General features: G+C 43.8%; 1 protein-coding gene and 2 long non-coding RNA genes across 8 annotated transcripts in view; all 3 read right to left on the bottom strand.

Moving 5' to 3' along the window:
- COL4A6 (collagen type IV alpha 6 chain) overlaps positions 1–23,872 on the bottom strand; it is a 173,224-nt gene that overhangs the window by 123,334 nt on the left and 26,018 nt on the right. The gene's annotated exons all lie outside the window — the stretch shown is intronic.
- Positions 720–13,569, bottom strand: LOC310836829. Its single transcript, XR_014560242.1, has 5 exons — positions 10,736–13,569; positions 6,071–10,536; positions 3,429–5,401; positions 1,508–1,959; positions 720–1,060 (listed from the first exon to the last, which is right to left on the bottom strand). It is a non-coding gene; the product is annotated as an uncharacterized lncRNA (long non-coding RNA).
- LOC310836172 lies at positions 15,465–23,234 on the bottom strand. The gene is made up of 2 exons (XR_014559900.1): positions 18,855–23,234; positions 15,465–18,646 (listed from the first exon to the last, which is right to left on the bottom strand). It is a non-coding gene; the product is annotated as an uncharacterized lncRNA (long non-coding RNA).

Genomic DNA, 23,872 nt, shown 5'->3' with positions numbered 1-23,872 from the left:
ATCCTGAGAAGCTCACTAAAGCAGAACTGGAATGGAATTTGTTGCTGGCAAGGCACGTAAAGCAAGCAGGGTGGGAAAAAAATCAGATACAAGATGTCTAGAGAAGCTTCATTGACTCCTTTACATAATCCTATGTTTATTGAAATACTTGTACCTAATTTAATTTATTAGGGACAATGAGAGCGGGGCAGATCACTTTTCATTGGATGTTGCTCGCATCTGCCAAGAGAAGAGGGACAGCCCTTGCTAGAGATAATCTTACCTGTCTGGAAGTGGGGAAAGTCAGAATTCTTTTGCAAGATTTATTTCTTACTAAACAGCACAGAATAGGTGTAGCCTGATGCGTTCTTTTGCTGGGACGAGTGCATTTGCAAGAGGAAAAAGCATAGAGATTAAATCTCACGCAAGCTACATTTCAGCTGCGACGCCAATGGGAGAACCAAAAATGGGCAGAAAAGCAGAATAAAGCTGCAAGGGGCACACTTGCTTATTTACAAATAGCCTAACGATCAGTAGTGTGTGATCTTGCGTTACTATGAAAGTCTGCATGTTTTGGAAAGGCAAATGGCACAGATCTTTTCTGGGAAGGCAAAGCCAGTTATTTGCTGGGAGCATGGAAAAGATATGCAGAATTGGTGGGGGAGCTCCGCAGTTTAGAAAAAGAACTCTCTTTGTTATTTTATTTATTTATTTATTTAATAATAATAATAATAATAATAATAATAACTCTCTTTCTTATTTTATTCTAGCAAGCCCAAAAGCAAGAAAGCAAACTGGTCACCAATGCACACCACACAAACTATCCAGAGCTCCTACTCATGTGTTAACTCTCAATGCTAAGCAATGGGAAGCAAAGCTTGAGTAAGGGCTCCACTGGCCATACCTTTTATTCTTTTTTTTTTAAGATATAGTTTTTCATTTTGATTTTAATAAACATACAATGGCAACAAAACAAAAAGTGAGGCCCAGTCATTCCAGTGTAAAACCATTCCAGTGGTACCTCGGGTTAAGAACTTAATTCATTCCGGAGGTCCGTTCTTAACCTGAAACTGTTCTTAACCTGAAGCACCATGTAATGGTTCTAGGTGTTGCTCGTGCGTAAGTTGCCGCTACTCCTGGCTAGGTTACCTGGTTGAACCCTTTCTGTCTGGACAGCCCTTCACTTCGTGGCTGTCTCAGTCATTGGCAGAATCCGTCAGTGGGCGTTTCTTGAACTTCTTCCAGCAAAGAAGTTCTTTGACGCCAAGTCTCCTCCTACTCTCCCTGCGCGGAAGTCTTCTGCGCAGGGAGGGTGTGGGCAGCGGAGTACCCGTGCTCTCCGCACTGGTCTCCGGTGAATAGTCCTGGAGCCTTCTCTCCGATTCCCCCATCTGCCCCCCTTCACCCCTGGTGTTACACTGATTTCCTTCCCCAGCAGATGGGCTGCCCCTCTCCCTGCTGGGACCCTCTCCGGCATCCCTCTGGAGCCTTCCCTCCGCCTCTGGCTCCGATGGCAGTTCTCTGACACACCACTTTAGCTAATGGGGCCTCCTGCTGCCACTGCGCCGCCGGAGCACGATTTCTGTTCTCATCCTGAAGCAAAGTCCTTAACCCGAAGTACTATTTCTGGGTTAGCGGAGTCTGTAACCTGAAGCGTATGTAACCCGAGATACCACTGTACATTGTTCAATACACGGTTGCAGCGGGTGGGGCAGTATGTCCTGTTTTGCTGCTTGAGGTGAAGTAAGTAGTACGAAGCTGAACTGCCACTATTGCCTCTGCCGCCTCCAGAGAAGCAGTGCCAACACTGGTGCCGATTTCTGGTGAAATCTTGCTGAGATCTTGCCAGAAATTGTCAGTAGGATGTCACCTGAGTGTGGCTTCACCCCGCCTAATGGCTGGACCAGCCCTGGCAGCAAAAGACACCCCCCAAAAGTAACATGTTACTGGAGGTTTAATAGAGGCAACACATTTATTAATCTAGAACAGTGTTTCCCAACCTTTTTTGGGCAAAGGCACACTTGTTTCATGAAAAAAATCTCGAGGCACACCACCATGCCAGATGGGGAAAGGTCACTTTTTACTTATGTAAAAAAAAATAAAAAAATAGTAACAGCATAGAAGGTAATGGTTATCTCTTTGATGTCTGATGGGAGGGCATTCCACAGGGCGGGCGCCACTACTGAGAAGGCCCTCTGCCTGGTTCCCTGTAACCTCACTTTTCACAGTGAGGGAATTGCCAGAAGGCCCTTGGCACTGGATCTCAGTGTCTGGGCTGAACGATGGTGGCGGAGACGCTACTTCAGGTATACTGGACCGAAACCGCTTAGGGCTTTAAAGGTCAGCACCAACACTTTGAATTGTGCTCGGAAAGGTACTGGGAGCCAATGTAGGTCTTTCAAGACTGTCGTTACGTGGTCTCGGCGGCAGGTAGCAGCGCTCACAGCTTACGGACTGCACCGTGTAACAGGTGTCTGGCCCAGCAGCCTAAGGCGGACAAGCCACTGAAACAGGCATTCAGAATCCATTCATTTCATAAAACCTGCAGGGCTCAATCTCTGTGTTTGTGTATGTGTGTGTGTTTCTGTTTTGCCCAAGGGTCTGGGGGTGGGAGAGAGCTCTTTAGCATGATGCTTTTAAAACAATTAAATTATCAACAAACAAACCTGATGATACGAATAGCAACGTCAGGTGCTACCGGGGGGGGGGGGGGGCTACTCGGAAGTAAATACTGCGTCCAGGCGCAATTAGCGCTGATTTAAGGTGCACCAAGACTGCCTAAAAACCTCACCAAAGATATGCAACAAAGCGCTTCGTTGCAGAGGGGAGAGTTTGTGCACCGTGGAGGCTGGAGGGCTTCTATTCTACATGCGGGGGTTGGGGGGGCGAGGAAAATGTGCTCCGTGGGGGGGGGCGGGGAAGGCAAGAAAAGGAGCTGAGCTCTAACTATAGGCTCCCACGCTTGAGCACGCCCGACTCGGTGGGGCGGACCACCCTCTCTCCTGGAGGAGGAGGAGGAAGAGGAGGAGGAGATTCCCATCCACGGCGTGGCCTCCCGCGCTCCTGAACGGGAAATCTCTGCAGCCCAAGACTCTCCGCGAGGCAGCTCCTCCCTTCCTGCCTTGAGCCGCCGCCAGCCGCGCCCCCTCCCCAGTTATCTGCTGCCTGCCAAGCCCCGCCCCTCTTCATTGTCCTCCCCTTCTGTTTATTCCCCTTCCTCCATCCCTCGCTTTTTTCCCTCTCTTTCCTTTTTTAAAAAAAATATTTTCTCTTCCCCTTCTTTTTTCCCACCCTTTCTCCCCGCCCTCCTGGGTTAAAGGATTTGAGCAATGGGTCTGGAGGTGGAGCTCATTGGAGGATTAGCCCGACTCGCCCGCCTCCCTCCCACGGCACACTAGGCAACGTCCAGCGGCACACTAGTGTGCCGCGGCACACCGGTTGGGAAACACTGATCTAGAAGATAAGTAAGAACCACAATGCCTCACATCTGTCCTTTTCAGTTTGACCCCTTACCAACCTACTGTGATGTGTGAGAAGCTCCGACGACACTATTTCCCAGACTAGTTAGCTAATTGCTCAACCTAAGCCCAGCTTCTGTTTTCCATTTAGCTCAGATTTCAATCTATGCAGCAACCAATAAAAATGCCACTAACTTGATATGAACAATATCTGGATTGCTATCACTTTCCATCAATAGAAGGGCTAATACTGGGTCAGGCACAAGCTGGACAGACAGTTTCTAAAGCATCCTTACAAGCTAATTTCCAGAAGGCACTAAGAAGAGCACATTCCTGATTATTTGTGCTCCTGATGATATTGAAGCACTTTTTTGCATCGGCATTGTGTTGTGTCTGCAAAGGCTTAAGGGCAGAGATACTGCTTTGTTTGCATGTCCTATATCTTCCTGATGAAATTCTGTAACTTTTCGTGCCATACATGTACCAGGTGTGCTTGTTTGTCCTGAACACAATGTTCTATACTTCAAGAGTCCCAGCTTCCCAGATGAAAATAATGTAGTCTCATCGGGGAACCACCACTGAACAACTAACAAAATGGAACAGAGTGTGGATAGTAGAGTATAAATTCACCACTAATGGATTAATATTGACATGTAGCAAAATGCGCATGCGCGCGCACACACACACAAAAATACCAGGCAGGTGAGACCTTAAGATAGTGCAATATTTTTGTTTAGCAATAACCCATCTCAGAGGGAGTCTTGAAGCAAGCCATAAAGTCCCTATGTCAGCACCACACTCAGATTTTTCTCTTAGCTCCTATGGAAGGGGTGTACATAATCCTCTTGTCATTTTAATTCCTTCCCTGAGACAGACCCTGGAGCCATCAGTCAAATGGAGACTGAAAGTGTCAGCATTGCCCCCTGCTCCCAAAATCCACTGTCCCATCCCATCATAACATGGATTCACCCTCCTCCCACCCAGAGTTCTTATCCAGAACTGCCTCCAATTCTTGGTCTGAAAGAGAGTACTCAGAAGTTTTGAGCACTTTAAAGCAGGATTGGAAAGGAGCCCTCTAAAGGTTGCTGGACTACAACTGCCAATCATCCCTGACAATTAGTCATGGTGAACTGCACACTGGGGAAGATGGGAGTTGTAGTTTAACAACATCTGGAAGGCCTAGGCTGCCCACACCTCTGCTGTATTTGAAGCAGAGGAAAGAGGAAGAGAGAGCTGAGGCCATGGGATATGCACCTGGAAGTAGACACATAGGAAACCTCATCACTGTATTCGCAACTACGTTGAGATTGATGCCTTGTGATTGCTTTCTTAAGGGATGAACATGCTTTTGGCTTTTATTTAACAGAGATTTATATATTTTTTAATTCATCCAGACAAAATGTTATTGAAGGATGACTCAGTCTGCCTCACCTTTTGAAAGTTACAAATATTTCACAGTAACACATACAGTTCAGCTAACCTATAGATATTTTATTATTCTGTCCTGACATGTTTCCAGATGCAGTAGAGCTATTCTGTATAATTAAAGCACTTCTGCTCCTTATGCTCGTAAAAACCCAAAAAAACCCACCCCTTTCATAACCCTCATTTCTTCCACCACGTAAGACAAAGTGCTAATCCTTCTGGGAACATGTTTTTGATGAGATTTACTTGAGAGTTTGTGGTTTATGAGTTCTTTTTAAAAAAAATATATTATAATAATCCTATCACAATGAGAGGAGGTAGCAGGCAAGAATCTGGAATGTCACCCCAAAAAAGGGGATTTGAAAATAAAATTACAGCTCTGAAAGTGATGATTTAAAAGTCTACAGCAAATCATAATGTAAACAGTTATTTTAGTCCGGCTTCCAAACTAACAACCTCAGAATCTTTGATTCCTAGGAACATAGGAACATAGAAAGCTACCTTGAACTGACTCATTGACAACCGGATCCATTGAGCTCCTTCTACCCTGGCTCACAACAGCTCTCCAGGGTTTGAGGAAAGGGACATTTCCCTTTCCTGCAACCCTGGAGAGCTGTTTTGAGCCAGGGTAGAGTGAGCTCAATTGATGATAACCCTACCCAAAGTAGGCCTGTTGAAATTAATAGACACGACTGGTTTACGCCTATTTAATTCAAAGGGTTTGCTTTGAGTGGCTGCCCAAAGAGGGAAAGAAGGATGAAGATGGAAGTCCAGGGGCAAGCAGAGCACAGCATCACAGCAGCTACCAAGTTCAAGGAGCAGCAGCAGGAGGCTGTGGGAGGTATGATGGTGTGGGGAGTGCTGCCAGTGAAGCAGTGGTCCAACTATTGCCACTGCTTCCTATGGTGGGTACCTGGCAGCGGGCAGTGAGCATGCCACACATGGGTGTAGCCCGAATTTTTCTTAGGGGGACAGGCTTTAGGGGGGGAGGATGTTCTTGGGAGGAGACAAAACCTCACATTTGTATTGATTTAGAGCAGGGAGCTCCCCCGCTCATGGCTACGCCCATGAGGCCACAGGAGCATAGCGCTGGCAGTGCCGCCCCTACCAAAGCAACCAAAGCAACCTGCTTCACTTAGTCTAATTGGTGGGCCAGCCCTGGCCAATTTACTCTACCTCATAGCCAGGTCCCGGTAGGGCCCCCCAGCAAGTTTAGCCCTCCAAGGCCTGGGACAAGTGTACCCGGCTACCCTTTCCGCCCCCCCCCAAGAGCCAGCTCATAAACCAGGGCTTTTTTTCAGCTGGAACTCACCTCTCAGGTGTGCACCATTGTCATAATAAGAGAACAAGGGAGGCGTTCAAGGTGAATTCAGGCACTTCTTTTTCTAGATAATTAGCACTGGCTAAACCCCCACATTGCAAACCGTATCTCCAGAATGTGACTGAAGATTTAAAAACAAAGCAAAAAGCACTAAACCTCACTGCAGGTAATACTGACTCAAGGCAACATTGAAGCCAGCCAAGACGCAAATTATAGACCATTAATCTCCTGTGATTAATAGAGTGAAGACACCAAAGTGAACAGCATCCATTATAATGTAATCTCTCCTTTTCAATCAAAGCTGAACACTAGATGTCCTTTTAAACTTTCCCATTTCCTCACTTAGTTAATCAAGCAGACTTCTTGAGATGCAGGCCAACTGCCCACAAATCACCTGCACTAATTTGCCAAGGTCTGAGATCACTAACTAGTATCACTGAGGGAGAAATCGACAACACCATGGCAACTGAAAAGTTGCATGAGTCCACCTTGAAACCCGGGAACAAAAGTGCTATTCACATTTTAAGAAGAAAAAACCCTTCTGGAAAAGGAGGAATGCCCTTATTAAAACGTTGACTGCTCTCACATCATTTGCCTGTGGCTGATTTTTTTAAAGCACAGAATAGTCATGTTCCGCATTTCCTTTTTCTTCTTCTGTTAACACCTAATTTGTACTCTGAATTTGGCAGAAAACTACTCATTAATTCTTCACACGCAATAGATAGCATTAGAGGTGGTGACTGTGTTATACCAATAAGGACATTTGGGCAAGTGGGGTAATAGTTATCACCTTTGCAATGTCACAGCATGTCAGGTTTACCTGCCATAATTCTCTTTTCTTTTCCTTTCTCCAGCCTACAGACTCATTTATTGAACAGCAAGAACCTCATAGCATTGTAGCGTTGGAAGGGACCCAAGGGTCATGTAGTCCAACCTCCTGCAATACAGGAATCTCAGCTAATACATCACAATCCCAGGTTTAGAAGCCACGTGAAGGTGGCTTGTTTATCTACTTGCACCCAGGGAGGAGCAACTAGGCTGTGTGCAATTAACTGGTGCACAGCATGACTGATGAAGCCGAAGTTCTCGGCTTATTGCTCTGAGAAATATTCTCTCTCTCTCTCTCTCTCTCTCTCTCTCTCTCTGTGTGTGTGTGTGTGTCTTTCTCCCCACCCCCAAGCAATCAACGCTAAAGTTCTGAACAGGAAAGGATAGTTCAGCCAAAGGCTGTTGAATAAATGAATTCTGTTAATTCATTAAGTTAATAAAAAACAGGGGGATGGGAAACGGCTTCTCCCACCAAAGCTTACTGAGGAATAACCTCTCCAACCTAAAGCTGTATGTTCCATTGCTAGGGAGCGCATTGCAAAATAACACAGAGAAACACTTCACTTCACAAATGTGCCCTGAGGCATAAGACTAAAATGGATCACTGCCATATTTGGAGACTGATTTTCCTGGGGTTTTCCAACATGGAAATCAAGACTTTTGATCAGAAGGAATAGATTAGTCTGATAAGCACATTTGCAAATTAATGTTGAATGCAAGGAGTTTACTTGCATACAACAGGGGCATTGCTTTCTGGTCTGTGCTCTCTGGATTTGACTAGCAACATTCTACCTGGTCAAGCTTCTCCACTACTTTATATGCTGCGAGACAGTGTGGCATGGTGTTGAGGCTCCCCAGGCTTCACCATGAAGCTCACAGGTAGACCCTGGGCCAGTCACCATTTCTCTGACTGCCCTACTTCATAGGGCTGCTGTGAAGATAAAATGGGCATGGAGAGATAGTGAATAATGCATGCCACTTTGAGCACCTCTGGGGAAAGCTGGGTGAAAAAAAAAGTAATAACATAATTCAAAATAATATACACTGGTACCTTGGGTTACATACGCTTCAGGTTACAGACTCCGCTAACCCAGAAATAGTACCTCGGGTTAAGAACTTTGCTTCAGGATGAGAACAGAAATTGTGCTGTGGCGGCATGGCAACAGCAGGAGGCCCCATTAGCTAAAGTGGTGCTTCAGGTTAAGAACAGACCTCCAGAACGAATTAAGTACTTAACCCGAGGTACCACTGTAAATGGCAGCAGCTCACTAGGGTTCCAAGCAAAGATCATTCCCATAGTACAATCTGTCTATGTTTAATAACAAGGTTCAGTTTCACCAGTGCAATTTATAAAGCAGCTTACCACACAGAGATGGAGATCTTCTGCCATTAAGCTAGAGCAGAATGGGACAGGTCTTCCTAACACACCCTCCCCCCACCCCAATTAATAGTAGAAGTAATTTATTTCAGTCACACATGCCATACATTTAAAGGGCATGTAATACACATTTAAACCATGTGGCTCCCTGGGAGCTGTAGTTTACCCTTCGCGGATTTAAAATTTCAAGCACCCTTATACTACAGTTCCCAGGGTACTTGAGGGGTGATAAAACACTCTCCCTTCTGGAATTCTGCTGCTGAGTTCTGCAGCTGGTAAACCACTAGTAAATGCTTTGTGAACTGTGATATGGTAAAGTCATGCCCCTTCCCCACCAAAAATAAACCCCTTGTACTGATGTTACTAACATCCTCTCTCTTGGATATGTTCTAAGCATGACAGAGACTGAAAGTTGGGAAGCAGCTCCCATGTAAGGAAACAATCCTATTCCTTACAAATGTCCTTGTTCTTTTGTTCATGAGCTATGCACTTTGCTGGGTCCAAATTTCAAATGAAGCCTTTGAACATTTGCAAGTGCAACTCAAAACTAATCACGTCTATATTTGGAAATGGAAAGATCGGAGCAGAGAAAAATCCTATGTTTTGAAAGAAGAAAAATTAGTTTATGGCACGTGACTTGAGAATGGAAACTATAGGCCTCAGTTTTGGCAGGGGTTTCCCTCCCCCCCCCCAAAAAAAAAAACAACTAGAGGAAAACACACACACACACACACACCCTCCAAGGTGTTTTCCATCAGATTTAGAGCTGAAGTACATTATGAAAAGTCGTGTTTTGACAGCTTCTGTAATGCTGACTGCCTGAACCCTGGGACTGCAGGGAAACTAGATGTTCCTGTAACACCCCCAACTGTCTACATCTCTGCGCTCTAAATAGTCCTGAGTTCCAAAATCAGGCAGCACAAATCCAAGCATTCATGGGCCAATTTTCACAAAGGCAAAAAATAAACTAAAACATACAGTACTGAAATAAATTAAGGGCTAGGGAGAAAATGTTTTACATGAGAGATGTGAACCTCTTTAAGTGCACTGCATGTTCAGGGACACTTTGTTCCCTTTCCAGGCAAAGGATAAAAAGGGTTTCTGTAGATTCTGCACACTGGTGCCCAGATGCTTGGATTGGGTGCTGCAGGTTTGGAACAGGATTACTCAGGCTTCCACTGCAGCAGTGGTGGGGAAGCTCAGGCTGCTCCAGATGCTACTGGATGCCCAAGCTCCCACCAGCCCTAATCATCACAGCCCTTCGAGACAGTCAATTGCTTGAGCCTGTATACAGGTGCATTTAGACATGGTGATTATTGCACTATTTTCCTGATAATTGTCCTAATGCTTCCATCCTGGTTTCTAATATTTCATATGCTCATTACTTGCTGTGCTAGATCCAAATGTGTGGCTTTTGGATTGATTATACTGTCACATCACTCCAAATTTCATTCACATCAGTGGGTATGGTGTGATCCAACAGTGGAAGTCATTGGACATGCTGTCACCCTTTCTGCACATACATTCTTTTGTATCTCGCAGGAAAGCAGTGGGGAAGAACTGTATGCCAGAATACTGCCCTGAATTCAATCACACAGTGTGATGGAAGGAAACAGCAGAAAAATCACAGAACAACAGCCCTGGGATTTTTCGGGTTAATGTGAGTTGCAAATGGATTCCCCCCCCCCCCCCCGGAAGCGATCAATATGGAAATGAACATTAACTTTTCACTGATTTCCTAGAAGTGGCTTTTATATCATAGAAGGATCACACAAAATGCAGAAATTATCAGGTAAGGAAATGCTGGGGAAACGGAGGAAAGTGCTGTTTGAATGCAGCCTAAGACATGTCCTACTAGTCTTTTAACGCCTGTGGTGGCACGATAAATGGAAGAAAGATGCAATCAGCGTCTGCCTGCAACAACAGATCCACTGTGTCTTGGCATGCACAGTAACAAAGCTTAACATGGAGTAGTTTAAATACAGACCTTCTGATATTTAAATAAATATCAAGCAGAAATTTAACACGCACGGGAGTTACAAGCTGCACTTGCTGCTAGGTTGTAAAGTTAAACATATGACCAACCGTATATTTAAAGAGAGTTAAGATGGAGGTAGAACCGACCCCATGATGTATCACCATTTTTTCTACAAAATTTTTTTCCTTCCAGTAGCACCTTAAAGACCAACTAAGTCAGTTCTTGGTATGAGCTTTCGTGTGCATGTGTGTATCTGAAGAAGTGTGCATGCACATGAAAGCTCATACCAAGAACTGACTTAGTTGGTCTTTAAGGTGCTACTGGAAGGAAATTTTTTTGTTTTGACTATGGCAGACCAACACGGCTACCTATCTATAACATTTTTTCTACAAATACCCAACAAAGTGCTAATGCATTTCATATATTCACACCTTCTGATATATTCAATGATTTTCCTGAAACAAAAACTTTAATGATCCAAAAAATGCTCTCCCTCACACAAATGAAGCTGATTAGATTGGTCTACACTCCACCCAGCAAGTGACACTTAGTCATCCTATTGGGAGTTACTAGCAGATTTCTAAATTAGCTCAAGGCCAGAGTACTATTTTAAGTACTGAGGGATAGCTGTGAAGCCTTGCAGTTAACAAGCATAAAGAAGCATTGCTAGTTTTAAAGGGTTGCATATCACACACAGCCTGGTGCTATTTTGGATTGTTATATTGATAAACAGATGAGGGAACCAACCACCAGACTCTGCCCTGACTTTCAGCAAGTCCTGCATGCAGGCCCAAAGGCCTATTCTACATAGAGCCAACCCCTTGAAATACCAACTCTATGACAAAAATTTGGTGAATACCACTCTCAGTCTTGTTGCCTTCTCAACATGGAATGTAGGGAAAGCAGCATCTTGTCCTTTGTCTCAGGCAGCTGAAGAACTTGCACAGGCTCTGGAAAGAGTATAGTGCTCAAAACAACTCCTGCTGCCTCTCCATAGGATTTGAACAGGGAAACTTAATGTACAGGGTGGAAAGATTTTCTGGAGCATGTATGGATTTTATGGCGAAAATAGCAAGAGCCCTGCTGGATCAGGCCAAGGACCCATCTAGTCTAGCATCCAAATGTGAATGGGAAGCCCACAAGGAAGACAGCACTCTGCCCCTCCTGAGATTCCCAGCAACTAGTATTTGAGAGGAATGCTGCCTCCAACGGTGGAGGCAGATCATAGCCTTCACGGCTAGTAGCCAAGGCAGGCCCACCCATGTGGCAAGATGAGGTGACTGCCACAGGTGGCAGGATCCACAGGGATGCCACACCTGGACTCCAAGATATGCATCACCCACTGCTGCCACCACTACTGCAGTGGCAATGGTCTGTATAGCATGCTCCTTGGAGGCCAGATCTGCCTTTTCCTCAGCAGCCCTTCCCCAATGCTGCCTGTTGGCAAATAGGAGGCACTGCTGGACTCCTACAAGGGTTGGAGATCTTCACTCATCCCTTCTTCCCTGGCAGGAGAGCCGCCATTTTGTGTTTCTCCTTAGCTGCCAAGATGTCATGGGCCAGCCCTGCTAGTAGCTATTGAAAGGCCTTAGGCTTAAAGGAGGAAAGCAAGCTGCTTTTTATTTGTAAACTGCTTTAAGTGATGGAGAAAGTGGGATTTTACACTTTTAAATAATTAAAATTGAAAAAGTTAACACCTGCTAACAAATCACAAAACCAGCATTGCAGCAGCAGCCATTTAACCAAATTTTGATTTTATAGTGTCAACCGATTTTTATCTTCCATTGTATTGATTCACTTGTACTGTACACCACTTACAGAATGTAATCAAGCAATTTATAAATTGTTGAAATAAACAAACAAATATAATAAAGTAAGATTTTTGTGCTGCTCCAAACAGCCCAGCCATTTCCCATACCCTCATTCAAAACGACAGCTCTAATCTCAACGGCTTCCTTCTATGCCTCGCTGAGGCGTGCACATTTCCACTGAGCACTCTCCACACACAGCTAAGTGCTAGGATGTATATTCTGGACTTCCTCTCTGCAAAAAAGGAAAGGTAAACCAAAGTTCTGATACAGTGGAATAATCTGCTGCTTGTGTGGGGAAATCATGCTTATCTCATCAATTTGCTGAAGGGAAGCGAAAAGGAAATGAATCCCGGAGTTTTGAAAAGGCTCAGCAGATACCGTGCCCATAAAGCAACAAGATAACAAACCACTGTGGTGGGAAAAGGGTCTCTCCTCATGGCTCTCCCTGTCTCTTCATATGGCAACAGAATTTCACACAGCTGCACAGTGAGCTCATCTACAGCCCTGCTAAGTTTATCTCAACCCTGGGCAGAGAGGAATCTTTGGCAAGCTGGATGGTTCCTTTTAGAAATCCCATCAGCCTGGCTTCCTCACTTTAAAGTAACGCATGAGCCAGAGCTAGTCTAGCTTCAGTTCAAACACCTGTCACCCCTTTCAGGCTACATCTGTGCTTCATCTGTATCCCAGCCATGTCCCAAGTGAATCTTGCAGTGATCCAGGTGGAGACCTGGCCATCTGCAACTGTTATTGCATGGTGTTATGAGGCCGATATTCCTTGGAAATCCAGAGACTGGAGAGGAGGAAGGGTTGGATGATGTCCCCCAACACTGCGCCAGGCCCAAGCTAGCCCCCCACCTTCCTCTCAGCTGCCATGGATGGCAGGGCTATATATGATCTCACTTCTCCATAAAGCTCCGCTGGGTTTGTGGAGGAGTTTGGATAGCTCCCTAAAGCACTGTTTGTGGACAGATCTGACTTGTTTTAACAGAGGAAGACACCATCCAAGTTAGGGTAAGTAAGTATTTTTTGGGCTGAGAGCCACACTGACCCATGGCCAACCCTCTGGGGAGCCACGTGTCAAAGCAGGTGCGGTCACACTGTAAAAAACGGAGATGGCTGAAGCCAACATTTCTCTCCCGCCCCTCTTATTGACTTTTGTTGCTAATATTATATTCACTGAACTATAAGCCTCCCTACCCTATCCCTTCTGCAAGTATTCTTTGTTAAATATCCCCTCTCTCATATCCAGTAATGTGAAGGGAATGAAATGGCTCTCCCCACCTCCATTTCCAGAGGACCAGAGATTATATCTCTTCCGCAAGGGCATGGTGCTATGGGGAGAGGACTTCAGGCAGCAGGCTCGTTGTATCTGTGTTACAAATGTCTGCAAATGTGACATGAAGGCTGGCAACACCAACCCTGCCCTGTGGGTATCCCTTGCAGACAAACCACAGTGCCTAGAGACAGTCAGGTCATGTATCCACAAGTAGTGACCAGAGGAGGAGGAATGACTGCTGGGAGGAGTGCAATGAAGAGACGTCTTGTTGCATTTGTAGTAGCACAGCCAGACGTCTTCATATGCCCCACTCTCTCATATCGGTCTCCATGGCCATAGCAGGCACTGAAACTCTCCAAAGGTTTGACTTCACTCTTCCATTGTCTCCTGAAATAGATGGATGCCAACCAACCAACCAACCAACCAACCAACCAACCAACCAACCATCTACCCTGCTGGAAAAACGCTCTTCATCTTCCTCTACTGGGGGCAATCTTACCATATGGCTCTGGAACCACTTATCACAGAACTGATCAAGGTGGAAGGATAGCTCAGTTGAATGGTATATCATTATGTGGTTCTGATATTTTAGCATTGTCACATCATTGCTCTTTTTTTTGAGGAAGGGGGAATGCCAAAAAATGAAAGCAAATGGAGAGGAAAATTCTGTTAGATGTGTGAGTTTCTAAGTTGCTGCTTCCTGCTTTAGCTTTTTCAGTGTTGCTTTCTAATACTTAATACACCCTCTTCCATTGATCATTCTGGGCAAAGAGGATAGAATCCATCTACTCCCACCAGCATGGTGATGCAGCTAAAAAACTCCTCTCTACCTGCTCAGACCTGATATTGCAGTCGTCTAGACTGCAACAAGTTGCTAAATACCACCACCCCTTGATTTATTTAGTTCAGCCATTTATATACCACTTAACATCATAGTATCTACATATTTAGGGACGCGGGTGGCGCTGTGGGTTAAAGCCTCAGCGCCTAGGGCTTGCCGATCGAAAGGTCGGTGGTTCGAATCCCCGCGGTGGGGTGCGCTCCCGTTGCTCGGTCCCAGCGCCTGCCAACCTAGCAGTTCGAAAGCACCCCCAGGTGCAAGTAGATAAATAGGGACCGCTTACTGGCGGGAAGGTAAACGGCGTTTCCGTGTGCTGCGCTGGCTCACCAGATGCAGCTTTGTCACGCTGGCCACGTGACCCGGAAGTGTCTCCGGACAGCGCTGGCCCCTGGCCTCTTAAGTGAGATGGGCGCACAACCCCAGAGTCTGTCAAGACTGGCCCGTACGGGCAGGGGTACCTTTGCTTTACCTTTTATCTACATATTTAATCAATGACACAGCACAAAAATTGTTAGGAGGCTCAGGGGATCAAAACTAGGGGGAGCTGGATATGGGCTACAGGTTAACCCACCCTGACCTACGTAACAGTTTCTAGGGTCCTTTTCTGACCTGAGGAAGTGTCTGTCTTATCCAGCAAATACTAATTGTCCCGGACTAATTGGATGTCACAGAGGCTCTGCCAAAAACTGTTATCTGTCGCTGAGGTGCTGTCAATGTGGGGCAGAACTCTGGTCTGATAATCCATTTGATGTCGAGCTGCCTAGTTAGTTTCAAGTCTCTTTTGGGACGAACTCTTTGTAATCATTAGTTTAATCCTGGGAACTTTGCATTTCAATGATACACATGTTTTGCTCAATTACACCCTTTCCATTTGGAATTTACCACAAGTTATGAGTTACAGTTCATGCATCCAGCAAGGCCAGGCAAACAAACAAATGATGCTTCATCACTGGAAGACAGAGACATTGCAATATATACAATAACGGATTAAGGATCTGAGCTGACTGTCCTTATTTGAACTAGCATGTACTGACATGAGAATAAATAAGAGTAATGAAAGAACATTTGGCCAACCTCTTTTTTTTAGATTTAATAGTTAATAACCTCACTTACTTACATTTCCAATTTATATGGTCAAAACATATTCATCTTCCACTTTTAACTTACTCTTTTTATTTATTTTTGCTAGAATTTTTCTTTACTCATATTGCCCCTAAACTGTTTTGTTTGTTTACAAAAGCCTTCAGTTTAAAAAGCACTGCAATGCGGTTGTCCAGCCAAATAATGTTTACAAAAATATACTAGGGTAAATTATTAGTTATTACATTTCTATCCCACCTTTCCTCCAAATTGTGATAAATTGGGCATATAAATGAATATATTAAGTGATAGTAACATACCAGAAATGCATTTTAATGAGCAAAATGCTTTGGAAAAAAAGTTATTAGGAGAAATTTGTACTAAAATCCTGATTTATTTTTTATTAAAAACTAACACAAGTTACTGCAGAAACGTGGAGAATTGAATTTAAGATTGGAGAAATAAGAAACAGAGAGAACCAAAACTGACAGCTCCATCTAGCCTACACAGTGCTGCAGCCACTTCCTTCCTACAATATAGAATTGGCAGTGCAGTAGAAAGACAAAAAGACAAAATACTTTGCAGTTATAAGGAAATTTCAAGGAGACAGCTGAGTGTTTCCTCTCCATCTCATTCATCATCACTTTCAATGACAGCCTGTATATCAATGGTTGAAAAATATTACTCATCCGATATCATGCCACTCCCTTTGCCAACATGACCAATTGTTCCCAATTTTCTGCAATTAAAAAAGCAATATCTCAACCTTCCAACATTCTGCCCGTACCTACACTGTGCTTATCTACAGTTTACTAAATCCTTCAAATGCTTATGCCAACAAAGAACTCCTATTTCATCACTATCTTTACTGATAGCTTGTGATCAGCACATTTTTGTTTGTTGCTTTATTATTTCATGGTATTCTCTGGGTGTGTACGCATAGCAGCTTAAAGTGGATTGGGCAGGGAAAGGGGGAAGCTGCCTTATATTGAGAAAGACCACCGGTCCATCTAGTTCAGTATGCATCATACTTGGGGAAACTGCTTTGCAAAAATGTGTATATTAGGAGAAATTTTCACGGACCTGTTGACAAATTTTCATGAGGACTTTTTTTCTTCTTAATGCAAGGTGATGTGGAAATGTTGAGGCCTAACTTAAGAAGGCAAAAATGAGAAACTGAAAGAAACAATATTGTCAGTTGAGGCCAGGTGGCCTATTTTCAGCTCTGGTCCCTGTTGTGACCGGAGATGATTTGGCCACCAGATAACTTTCAGATTGGATTATTGCAATGCGCTCTATATGGGGCTGCAATTGAAGATGACTTCAGCTGGACCAAAATGTAGTGGCCAGATTACTGGAATATCCAGGTCTTCAACCATTTCGTATAGGATTTAGTTACCAGATCTCCTCCAACCTGGGTGCTATCCTGGTTGGACCATCTCCACCTCATTTATATCCTTCTTATTTTTTAAAGAATAACTACATGTCCTGCCTTCCCTCTATGAAGCTTGAGGGGATGGTTTGCTCCCTCCCATTTTATATTCAGAACCAATCTGTGAGATAGGTTAGAATTAGAGATAGTAACTGACTCGTGATTTACAGGTAGGGATCTGAACATGGTCTCCCAAAGTTCTGAACATGAGTCTTCTAATCTGAAAGCCTAATTACTACACATGTAAGAACAGAATCTTTTCTTTCAAAGACAATGAAATGTTTATCCCACAACAAAATTTGCTAACCAAACACACCGCACTACAGAAAAGCAAACACCTGGCCACACGTTTTTGCCCTAAAATTATCACCGCACTTGTAACAAAATGTTCCATCTCAGATTTTCCTAAAATAGGTGACTCAACAGACTCCAAAGGGATAGGGCATCCAAGGATTCTAACAGTGCATTGTTCCAGGCAAACGTAATTACTTGGGAAGGAGTTCAAAATTACGGAGCTTGAGGATGAAAACACATGGAAATCAAAATCTGTAAATATGGCTCATGAAGAACCCAATTACTTGCAGAAGACACCACTTACAAAAGAAAATTACCCCAGGAAATTGTTTGACCTTTAAATTTCAGTCCCAGACAGGTGCATCTGCACCACAGAATGACTCATATGAACATAGCAAGAGACACAGTTGGTTCTTGACCAACTCTGGGACTGCCAAACTGAAGGAAAGCACACTCTGGCCACATCCATTGGCCAGAGCACCAAGTAGTATTGGGTTGTGTCTATCTCTCTGTTTTGTATTGTATTATCCCCATCTGTTGAATATGATCATTTGATTGAAAGGCAGGGGTCTGTTGGCATCTGTCTGTCTCAAGAGACAACAGACTGCGCCTACAGGGGGGTAAAGTCAAACTGCTAGAGCAGAGGTTTCCAACCTCTGACTCTACGGCTCCCTCGTCCAACTACATTCTCTCTGCAGCCCCCCTGTGGGATACCTGGTAAAAACTTGACCATCATTCAAGGTACCGAGGGTGCCGTGGCACACTGGTTGAAAACCACTGGCCTATGCTATAACTTCTGCACAGGCTCAGAGAAACAGCTTTAAAAACAGCCTTAAACCTCCCCCCCCCCCACCAGTAAATCCAGTAAAGAGACAAATCTACTATTAGATTTACTAACACCATTAATACCAATAAAAAAAATCCCAATGGGTTGTAGTCAGGTTATGTCCAACTCAATAGTAGACCCGCTGACGTCAGTGAACTAATTTAGCCAAGAACACTGTCCTCAGTGGGCTGACCATGAGCAGCAGCAGCAACAACACTGGATTGGAAGTTAAGTTCAACAGTATCTATTGAAAGAAACAGTAAAACCCCTCGTTCTCTCTGTTTACCCCTCCTACCTCCTCCTGTGCTCTGCATATGCTCAGAGGCTGCCATGACTTTCTGCTTTGCTTCCTTGCTGCCCCCATACCTGCACCCATACCTGCCCTGCAAGCCACAGAGGCTCCCCATGCCCAATCCAGCCCCGCTGTTCTGGGGCTTCCTCTCCACCTTCAACACACAGACATAAACTGCCCATCTGCCAGAGGGAAGTTGGCCTGAAACAGGAAATGCCATTCACCACCCCAAGGAGAGGCACTTAACCTGTCTTTTTTCACTCGCCCTGAGGCTGCAAGCAGAACTGCGTGAATTTAATGCAACAAGCCCCTCTCTGCCCACCTCCACCTCTTGCACTGTATAAAGACTAAATAGTTGTCACAGGGCAGCTTGGTAGGGTTGACGATGGGTCCTAGGTAGGGATGGAAAGAGCTGTCAATTTTGGTTCTCCCAGTTTCTCATTTTTCCAATCTTAAGGAAAGGTCTCCACATTTCTGCAGCAATATGTGTGATCTGTTAGTTTTTAAAAATCATGGAAACTGAACAGCATTTTAGTGTGAAATTTTCTTTAAAAACACATTTTTGCAAGCAATTTTATCTAATATAATTCATATTTCAAAATTATTTTCATGAATATATTCATTTTTATGCAAACCTTCCCCTAATAAATGCATTTTTAAACGTTGATTAAGTGGAGAACTGCCTCTAAAAAGTTTGGATAGCTGCAGATTTCAAAGGTCTGTTCTGTGTTTCAGTCCTCCTGTTGTTTCAGAAAGTGTGACTTTGATAGATTCACTTTTAAATGCAAATTGAATAACATTTCTCCCCCATTCCTAATCCCAAAACTGATAAGATTGAAGACTATAGCATTAAGAGCAACAAAGAATTATTCCTGTCTACAGCCTCAGCCATCTAAGGGCAGCCTTTAAACATTACTGTATTGCTTAAGCAGTTAGACAAGTGTATACACTATTCTCAGTTTCATTCCAGAGGCATCCTTTGGAAAAACCAGAAATTTATGTGGGAAGACGAAGTTCAGACAGAACATAGCTTGGTTAACTAAGCTAAGGTAGGCACAGGTCTTGAAACTTTGCTTCAGCACACTTTGAAGATTCCCTGCTTAGTTAACCATAGTTTCCTGTTATATCCAAAGTGAGAAACTGTGGCTATTAGGATGAAAGCAAAACAGAGTATGAGCCAAACTCCAAACTATGACTTCAGACCCTGCTTTGTTTAAACCCGGACAACCTCTGCTTGCCTGTGGTTCTTTCTTCACGGCGCTCCAAGGTGGAAAAAGGAGTAGCATGAAGATAAAGTACACATTAACATGGCTGAATTGGGACATGCATATAATTCCAAAGCGACCTTGACAAGGATCTCAAGACTTCATTTTCCAAACCCTTACTTGAGTGCCTCAAACATTGTCTCTCTTTGCTCCGCCCTCTTCGTTCCTCTTCATATTCTGGGAGACCAGAGGAGGGAGGAGCTGGTCGCAGCAGGAGGGGGAGATCCCCTGGCTTCTTCAGCAGCATGTCTCCTCTCAGCCTCTTGGCCCCCCCCCCCTCTGCTTCTGCCTCTGCTTCTGGACTGTGCTCTGCCACAGGCTCTTCCTGCTCACTAAACCCTATTGCCTCTTCAGCTTCCGACACCCACTCCACCCAGTCTTCTCCCTCTGACCACTCACTGTCATCCCACCAGCAATTCTCGGGCTCTGAGATTTCTTCCCCTGGGGGTACCCAGCTGGTGCTTCCTGCCACTCCTCTGCATCCAGCAGGTCCATGACACTTGCCATATTTACAACCAGTCCAGGGGGTGGAACTGGTCGTCAGCTTTATTCTCCCCTAAATTCAATATTGCAATTATAGATCTCAGCAGGGAAGATGACGTGGGAAAAACTAGAATTAGTTGATTGGCTCTCAGTTTGCCTTGAGCTTCAACCTATTATTGGTCTCCCTGTCTTCTGCCCTGCCATTCTCAATGGGCACCAGCCACAGCTGCTTCCCATTGATGCCACTTCCCACTGCCCCTGTAGCCCCATCCTTAAGATTAGGGAATTCTTCACAGTGGCATGGGATGCTGCAGCAGGAAGGGGAGAAGTGGAGAGCCTTGTTTACAAGCAGGCCTGCCTTCCACTTGCACAAGTTCCCAAATCCTTCCACAGCAAATGTACTAGATGCTCCTTGGAGCTAATGTGAAGCTCTGGACTTTTTCTTTAAGGAGAAAACTCCAGGAGGAGAAAGGCCTGCATTCAAGAAGTGCTGCACAGAAACACATAGATGGTGCATACTTTTCAGATAATTTCTGATAAAAAGGCCAGTTGTGGGCATGTTCCCCCTAAAATTGAATCATGTTGACAGGAAAGGCAATCTTCACCAACCTGTTCCCCTCCAGAAATTTTGGACTGCCGGGCCCATGCTGTCTGGGGCTGATGGAAGTTGTAGTTGAGAATATCTGGAGGGCACTAGACTGATGAAGGTCAAAGGGGAAAACAACTATTCATACTTCAGATGGGGGCACATCACTTGCCTCTTACTTTTTTAAACAGCTGTACAATGTAAGTTCCTGGGAATGTGAGCACCACTGACCCACTGCCTGTGCTTTTGTCTACAGGGAAACCAGCATTTCCAAAGACATTCAGCCTTGTCCCCAGGTATCCAAATCCTCCTGCACATCAGTCATTGCCCATGACAAGAGGATGAATCTGTACCTTTGTGCAACAACAAAAAGTCTTGCAAATTCATGCAACTATATGCCCCAGTTACATGAGCTGATTTTCAGTATCTTTATGACAAAGTCCACTTTGCAATTAAGATGGTTAAAGTTGTACTGCAGGTATACCAGGTTGCTTGGCTCCAGGTTTTGCAGAATAAGAGTTTATTTTGCTCTCCACAGTCAATTTCCTACACAGCTCAGCAATTCCACCTTCCTCATATCATACGAAGCAAAAGAAACCTGCAAATTTCATCAAGCCACTTGCTTTTCTCCATTGCTGCGGGGGTACTCCCAAAGCATGAGGCAAACAGCTGCATCATCTGAAGGTACCCGCCTCAATAGCTCCATTGCAAGAAAAAGCTATTGTATGGCAGGAACCTTCAAACGATAGGAGAGCAAACTGTAGAGGTGATACAGTTCATGCTCATCAGCTGAGTTCTACATTAGAATTTGCTATAGTCAAATGGGTTCACTGTAGCCCTAGGTCACTATAAGCTGCACAGGACTCTTCACAAATATTTTATTATTTTGGATTGGGTCGAACACACCAAACCCTAGCAGGGCTGGGAGCCTAATTTGCTTTAGATGTTGCTGAATTACATCTCCCATCAGCTCCAGCCAGCACAACCAGTGGTCAGAGATGATGGGAATTGTAGTTTAGTAATATCTGAAGGGTCACTGGTTCCCCACCCCTGCCTAGAACTAGAACAGGAAAACTCCTCTTAGTGGATAGGAATACATTACAGCATATTGTTGCAGGTTCCAGATGTAGATTTATATATTTCACACCTTTTCTTGGATGACATTGGGTTAATTATACCTGTATAGACATAGATTCTCTATGCCTTTCTGCAATTCCTTGTCCTTCTGTCCTCGTGTTACTTTCTAGACAGAAATGAGACAGAAACCCTTTGCAACACCTTTTAAAAGAGATATAAACTATGTGGACTATTTTGGGAAGGGGAATAGTATTTGATCATTGGGTCATCATGACTCCTGGCTGCATTATCCATTCTCTTTACTGCTCTACCTTTTATGGTCAACACTATGATGGGCTTTGGGTCCTAACTTGATGCTGCTAGAGTTAACAGCTCGTTTAATACTCAGGTTCAACCACACTTTTGCCTCTTACTTTCTTACAGCTTTCTTACAGCTTTCTGAAACTCTCCCCATCTCCCCTTTTAAAAAAAAACAATTTGGCCAAGTGCATAAAGCTGTGATCATGTAAGTAAAATCCACATAAGTTGTGAGTTGACTGTATTGCCTTTAAAACAACTGTGGGAAATCAGTGACACTTAAAATGTTGTTGGACTACAACTCCTCCCACCATCCATGATCATTGGCTATGCCAACTGGGGCTGGTAAGAGTTGGAATCCAAAGAACATCCAGAAGGCCATAGGTTACTCCCATTATAGACAATTTAAAAAGGGACACAGACATAGCTTATCAGCTATTGAAACTAGAGTCTTCCTATCTGTTGATTTAACTGATATTCTGCTTCCCACCTTCATCCCAGTCATCCTTCTATCACCTGCATATATAAGATGTAGATACTTTGACCATTTAAATGCCCTCCTGCCTGCTCACTGAAATTTGTACCTGTACACAAGTTAGTCATGGCTTCAATTTCTTGGATTTCAAAGTATAAAGGATGGATGAATCTGTTAAATCCAGTTTCTCAATTTTTCCCCAGACTAAGCTCTGTTCTCCACAGCAGTTTGTGATTATTTTCTTTTTAAAGTCCTTGTGAAAATTCATCAGATTGTTGGTGCATTTTTTTCTGATATATACTATTCTCTATGCAACGTTACCTAACACACATATTTTTGTACAGCAATTTCCCTTTAAAAATGCATTTTTGTACATTACTTTCATATATGCATTAATATATTTCATTAGTATATACACATTACTTTCAATAATATATGTATTTTAATGCATATACTAGGATGTGTGATTTGGTACGCATTATTTGATTGGACAATTGCATTGCAAATTCAGAGCAGTGAGAACATCAATGGATTGTTGTATTTCAAGTCACGTATTGTTTCAGAAAGTGTGAATTAGGTAGGTTCACCTTTAAATGTGAATGAAATCAAATTTCTCATTCATAGTGATGCATCCAACACAAGGCAACCAGAATTCTCCACTGATCTATTCAACATCAAATGTAAAAAGATAGTTTGCTTTCTCCCAAGAAAATTACTTCCATCTTTTATTCCACAGGTTACCCACAACTTTTAAAAGGGAACTTATTGTACAAGTTGATCATTGCTGCTTCCTCTACTTGCAATGTTTCACTGCATACCAAAGCTACCTATCTATATTTAGCCAGATGTCTGACCTCACTACATACATCCTTTGAGCTAAATTAGAATGAAGGTTAATTTGAGCATTCACTTGGAATACAGGCCAACCTAAGCTTGTGAGGATGCCAATTTGTCAAAAATATATTAGAAATAAACCTTCTACCCACCCCTGGTATTAAAAACAAAAGGCAATATTTTACATGTATTGAAACCACTGTAAAAATCTACATGCACAACAATATAAATGGAATGTTATAGAAATGTGCATTCTAGACATAACAACCCTCAGTCTCTCCTCTTACAAAATATGTAGATAATAAAACGGTTGTAAATCTCCAGTCCCCTTTCAGAAAACCATGGGATTGTGAATAGGCCAATTTACCAAATATTTCGGAAAGCTAGCCTGTACCTGCATCTCCATTTACATTCCTTTGTCAATGGAATTTCGTCCTGAAATGTGTCCCCCTACCCCATTATGGGCACCTCCCAACTTCAGAATGATCTCATTAGCCTGGAATGAGGAGAAGGAGAGGTATATTGGTGTGCAGATTCCCTCTAATGGAACTTCTAGGACCACCGTCTCCTTTGAAAAGTGCTCTAGAGGAATCTGTATATCTGTTATTCAGAGAGAGAGAGATCAAGCTGCATTAT

This window comes from Podarcis gaigeae (assembly GCF_964106915.1).
Source record: "Podarcis gaigeae genome assembly, chromosome: Z".
Lineage (NCBI taxonomy): Eukaryota > Metazoa > Chordata > Lepidosauria > Squamata > Lacertidae > Podarcis > Podarcis gaigeae.
The sequence above is the reverse complement of the archived record's forward strand: the minus strand, read 5'-3'. Positions and strand labels throughout refer to the sequence as shown.